We start from the raw sequence: 5,791 nt of genomic DNA on the forward strand, positions 1-5,791 counted from the left end.
GCCTGCAACTGAAAATATGGATGGAGGACAACAGAGCTGCTTCATGGAAGAAGAACCTCAGCTTAGCCTGTTAGCTTTAGCGTTAGCCCCGACACTATCACATGTATATATATTAGCTCAGCGCTACACATTCTCCTCTCGTCACTGAGGCCCTCCATCCACATGGCAGAGAGGGGAACGTAAAGATGACTCAGACTGCAGCTGAAAATATGGATGGAGGACCTCAGTTTAGCTTGTTAGTTCTATTTCGTGTAAGCTCCGCCCTCTAAGGCTATCGCTGATGGGTACCCCCGCGCGCGCTCGCGCATTCTGAAGAACCAATGGTCTACGCCCACGTACTGTGGGCCCCACCTCGGTCCGTATAAAAAGAGAGGACGGACCTGAGTTCAGCTCCCCTTTTTTCTTCAGCTTCGGCATTCGACATGTAACCATAGAAGACGCCACATACATGTAAGTGCTATGATTCCTTCTATATTGACATGGAATTCGTGTCCGGCGCCACCGAGCTATGATCCGCGTAGCCGTCCTTCCGGGCTGCTCGGGGTTCGGCTTTCCCCGGCACAACCCGTTTTTTACTCCGATCTCATTCCTCGGAGAAGGTTGATCGTGGTTAGCTAGCATATGGTTTTTCCCGTGGGTGTCCCTGCGGCGCGGTATTATGCTAAGCTAAGGCGCCGGACATCTTCGGACATCTTCCTGCTTCCACAGAAGTCCCCATTTTTTCATAACCGCTACTAGCTCACTCATTACACGGATGTGGTAGCTAGTAGTTAAGGCCTTCAGACATCAACGTTTCCAGCCAGGACTGGACTGGAAGCTTTTTCAGATTTTTCGGACCATGCGCTTCTCATCTTCGGCATGGTCTGGGCTATATTTCTCCGGGGACGGAGGCCCAGGCTAGCGGGGTTTCCCGCTGGAGATCACGGCGGCAAACTAGCTAGGCCGGTTAGCCACCTTGCCAAGCTAAGCAGTGCACTATATCTCAGCATGTTGCGCCAAATTTGGACCCCGCTTTTCAGTGGAGAAGCTGGAGTCAGGGTGCTGCCGCTTGGTGTAGCTTCTAGCCATGGACGTGCTATGTAGCTTGACCAGAGCAGTTGCAGACTGCTGCTAGCTGGTTTGTAACACATGGTAAATGGTACTGAACTTATAGAGCGCTTTTCAAGTCCCTCCGGACCCCAAAGCGCTTTACACTAACAGACATTCACCCATTCACACTCACATTCACACACTGATGATGGCAAACTACACTGTAGCCACAGCTGCCCTGGGGCACACTGACAGAGGTGGGGCTGCCATACATCGGCGCCACCGGACCCTCTGACCACCATCAGTAGGCAAGGTGGGTGAAGTGTCTTGCCCAAGGACACAACGACTGAGACGGCTGGACAGGGGATCGAACCAGTGACCTTCTGGTTCCAGGACGACTCACCTAACCACTCCGCCACAGCCGCCCCACACATGATGTGTAGGCTGCTATTGGCTTGCTCGCAACACAGAGATGTTAGCTAGCTGGGTTAAAGCATTCAGTGGTCGGCGCTCCCAGCCAGGACTGGACTGAGAGCTCATCCAGACCGTTTAGCCAAGACGGGTGTTGCCCCTAGCATGGAGATGCTAGCTACAATGCTAGGAGTTGCTTACTTCGAGCTGAGAGCTCCGGTCTCGTTCCACGCAGACGTGACAAAGTGGAGGGGGTGACCGTCTTCGGTTCCCGCCGGTCCAAGTACTGGAATCTTCGTCCTCCATGGTCTTCGTCGCTGAGGCAGAACGGTCTGCCGGTGGGCGACCTTTTCTCTCACAAGCAGTACACCAGCAGCTTGGCAGCTGGGCCGACCGGTCCCGTCATCGTGCGGCACAGTCGGGTGCTGCAACCAACAACATCACTCTCCAGGCCATCAACTTAAAAAAAACGCGACGGGACCTCAGCACAGAGGCCAGAACGAGTTCGAATCTCTGCGCTGTTTAGGCCGGGTGTGCGTCCTGCATCATGGTTTGGAAGCAGGAGAAATGTGTATGGCTAAGGCTAGGTCCGCTAGTCTGAAACTAGCCGGCCTCTGGTCCTTGCTAAACACAGTTTGAATCTCTGCGCTGTTTAGGCTGGGTGTGCATCCTGCATCATGGTTTGGAAGCAGGAGAAATGTGTATGGCTAAGGCTAGGTCCGCTAGTCCTGAAACTAGCCGGCCTCTGGTCCTTGCTAAACACAGTCACACAAAAACATCTTCTCCCACCGTTCCACGTTCGGCGGTCCGTTCCGCCCCCTCGTGGCTGGCGAACACACACACTCTTCTCTTCACCCCGCCAGCGAACGGCGGACGTAAGAGAAGACAGGCAGCATGAGCCACATCACAAGCAGGGGCGTGTCACCCCCGCCTCGTTTCAGCATGAATCCACCAATCACAGCGGCTCGATGAGCGCTGTGTTTGGCTCCGCTGAAACTCGCCTTGACTCATACTCATGTATGGCCCCAGAGGCAACCCCTCCCGGGCCGCATTCAAACAGCGGCGCGCAGGGCTCCCCGGAGCTCCTGCACAGCCCTTTCGAGCAAAGCCTCCCATGGGTCACACGAGAGAGCGTGACGGTGGCGAAGGCTCTGAGTAGATCGGTTGCTACGACAACCGTTCTACAACCGGCGCATGCGTGAGCTCTCTCAGAGCGCAGCTCCATCTAGGAACACACCTGTCCTATGGACAAGTGGATGAAGCGCTTGATAAAATGGGTTACAGGCTGCAGTTTGCAACCAAGCCTCCCCGGTTCAGCGGAACCCTGGAGACCCACTTGTCGTCTCCTCAGTAGGATCTCGCTCTTCAAGCAGAGCTTCAGGAACTCCTAAACAAGGAAGTCATTTCCAGAGTTCCAAGTGGGAAGGAATACGAGGGTTTTTATTCCCGGTATTTCCTTGTCCCCAAAAAACCGGGTGCAATGAGACCGATCCTGGATCTCTTGTTATTCAACAAATTCATACTGAAAAGACTTTTTCACATGTTGACAAACAGATGCTCGCATGTGTTCAGTAAGGCGATTGGTTCACGTCAATCGACCTGAAAGACGCTTATTTTCATGTCCCGGTCATCCCGGCGCACAGAAAATACCTGCATTTTTCTTTTCAGCAGACCCGGTACCAGTACAACTGTCTTCCTTTTGGTTATGCACTGGCACCACGCACCTTCTCCAAGTGCGTAGAGACAGCTCTGCAGCCTCTGCGCTCAGCGTACGTACAGCGGGAATGAGAATCCTGATTTATCTGGACGACTTGCTCCTGCTGGCTCCATCCAGACAGGAAGCAGCGTCACAGACGGAGARACTRTCAGCACACCTAAGGATGCTGGGTTTTTCCATAAAATGAGAAAAGAGTTCTCTCATTCCGGCCCAACTCATTACGTATTTGGGTGTGGATCTGAACTCAGTCACCAGGACAGCTCATCTGTCTCAATCCAGAAAAGAGACTCTGCTGTCGCTGTTAGCGCATGTCAGGCCCCGCAGGTCAGTGACAGCTCTAACCATCATGCGTCTCTTGGGCAAGATGACAGCAGCCCACGCGGTGGTTCCGCTCGGGCTGCTACACACGAGACGCTTACAGCGGTGGTTCTCTCGGCTAAAGATCGATCCGATACGCCACAAGCGCAGGCTCGTATCGATCCCCTCCTCAGTGGAGGCGGATCTGAGCCACTGGAGGAAGCCGCCCACACTTGTCAGCAGGAGTCCCTCTGAGCAGAGCGACACATCACATGCTGGTCTTCACAGATGCGTCACTGTCAGGGTGTGGGGGGGACATGCTTGTCCCAGACTGTGGGAGACCGCTGGTCTGCCCATCCTGTCTCCCACATAAATGTTCTGGAACTTCTAACTGTGTGGAAAGTGCTGGTGCCTTTTCACTCATCTGGTCCGGGACCAGCATGTTCTGGTCCACATGGACAACAAAGTGGCAGCAGCTTACATAAATCGCCAGGGAGGGGTACGCTCCCGGCAGCTGCTGGACACAGCCAGAGAGCTTCTCCTCTGGGCACACACCCACTTGCGCTCAATCCGAGCGGTCTACATTCCGGGTGTGCTGAACAAGGGAACAGACATCATGTCCAGAGGGGGTCACCAGGATGGGGACTGGGCCCTGCACATGACCATAATTAYGCAAATCTGGGACAGATTCGGCAAGGCAGAAGTGGACTTGTTCGCCAGCAGAGAGAATGCACAGTGCAACCTCTGGTTCTCCCTGAGCTCACGGGACGACCCTCCTCTGGGAGTGGACGCCTTTGCGCACCATCCTTGGCCGGACAAGTTGCTTTATGCCTTCCGTCCTGTCTCTCTGATCCCGCGACTACTGGACCGGATCAGAGCAGACCGTCAGCGGGCTATTCTGATCGCTCCGGAGCGCACTGGTTCCAGGTCCTCCAGTCATTACTGTCAGGCCTCCCACTTCAGCTACCCTGGCAGGAGGATGCTCTCCTGCAGGCGGGAGGAGCGATCAGGAGCTTCCCGARACTGGGCCAGCCCCTYTGGGCCTGGCCGCTGARCGGGAACGCTTARTARACCTGGGTTTATCTGCTGATGTGGTGCGCACCATCCAGGATGCGCGCGCAGCATCCACAGTCTCATCCTACGCAGCCAAGTGGTCATCTTTTCAGCGCTGGTGTGTAGAAAAAACTGCAGACCCAGTCTCCTGCTCCTTGTCCTGCATTCTGTTCTTCTTACAGATGTTAATGGACAGAGGTTTAGCCTTCAGCACCATTAAGACGTATGCTGCGGCGATTTCCTCCTGTCACGTAGGTTTTGGTGACAGGACGGTTTTTAATCAACCGTTGGTAAAACGGTTCCTAAAGGGAGTGCGCAGGCGCAGACCTGTCACGCGTACATTCGTACCACAGTGGGATTTAACACTGGTGCTACGCGCTTTGGCTAAATCTCCTTTTGAGCCTTTGGATCAGGTCTCACTAAAGCTTTTATCTCAAAAAACAGCGCTGCTGTTAGCGTTAACATCAGCAAAGAGAGTCAACGAGCTGTCTGCCCTGTCAGTGTCTCCCTCCTGTCTCAGGACATGGGAGGATGGCGGCTCTGCGACTTTGTGTCCTAACCCGGTTTTTATGCCTAAGAGCATCGCAAGCTTTTACAGCTCCAGAGTTATTACTCTGAGCGGGTTCTGTCCTCCTCCTCATAATTCGAAGGAGGAAGTAGTTTCTCACCTGCTATGTCCCATACGCGCACTCTCGTGTTATGTGTCACGCACGGCACAGATCAGGCGCTCTCAGTGTTTATTTGTTCACTACAGAGAGCAGTCTGCAGGACAAACTTTGTCTTCGCAGAGGTTGTCACATTGGATTTGTGAGACTATTTCCCAGGCTTACATCTCATCAGGTCTGCGGCCTCCAGCTGTACTGTCAGCCCATTCTGCAAGGGGGCTCTCTTCCTCCACTGCCCTGTACAGTGGAGTATCAGTCCAGGATATTTGCTCTGCAGCCTCCTGGTCATCCCCTTGCCCCTTCATCTGTTTTTATCTACGGGATGTTTCGGGCCCCTCTCTGACTCACTTTGTTCTCAGGACCTTGTCAGAGTAATATCTTTTGTCTTAAATTATTGGACAATAATGACTTTTGTGCTTGAAGTGATGCTGCACATACAGTGTGCTGTCTCTTCTTCACATCATCTGGATCATATGATGGACACAGGGGCTCATGCAAATCTGTTCACTATGTGAATCAGCTGTTGCTGCTGCCTTTTGCTTATGCAACATCACAAGGGGTGTTTTGGGCGGAAGCTTCACGAGTATGTCAAGCCGGTGAGGCGTAGACAATATCAGGC

Source organism: Austrofundulus limnaeus, unplaced genomic scaffold, assembly GCF_001266775.1.
Source record: "Austrofundulus limnaeus strain Quisiro unplaced genomic scaffold, Austrofundulus_limnaeus-1.0 Scaffold49, whole genome shotgun sequence".
Lineage (NCBI taxonomy): Eukaryota > Metazoa > Chordata > Actinopteri > Cyprinodontiformes > Rivulidae > Austrofundulus > Austrofundulus limnaeus.